The sequence below is a fragment of the Asparagus officinalis genome, chromosome 9, assembly GCF_001876935.1.
Source record: "Asparagus officinalis chromosome 9, Aspof.V1, whole genome shotgun sequence".
In the NCBI taxonomy this organism is placed as follows: Eukaryota; Viridiplantae; Streptophyta; class Magnoliopsida; order Asparagales; family Asparagaceae; genus Asparagus; species Asparagus officinalis.
Genome location: NC_033802.1, coordinates 55901181 through 55901563, shown reverse-complemented (window position 1 = coordinate 55901563; position 383 = coordinate 55901181).

The window sequence follows — 383 nt, the reverse complement described above, 5'->3', positions numbered from 1 at the left end:
GAGACCTTTTTCTGGACAGCAGCAGCAGCAGCATCAGGGCCCTTATAAAAGGGGACCCCAACAGGATCAAAGAGCGCATCAGCAGCGCAAGTTCCAGGGATCTTGTTTTAATTATCACAATGTTGGGCATAAGGCATCAGAGTGTCATAACGCACCAGGAGGAGCCCAGCAGGGCAAGGGTCCGAACCAGCAGCAACAGCAGCGCCAGCAGGGCAGAGGTCAGGGCTAGCAGAATAGGCTTGAGGCACCGCCAGCAGCTCAGAGGACTGAGGGACAGATTCGAGCAGTCCAGGAGGTTCCTCAGGGGCAGATTATCCCATATTCTCCATCTCCAGCAGCAGAGCAGTCTTCAGCCATGGGCAGGGTTTATGCAGTAGTTCCCC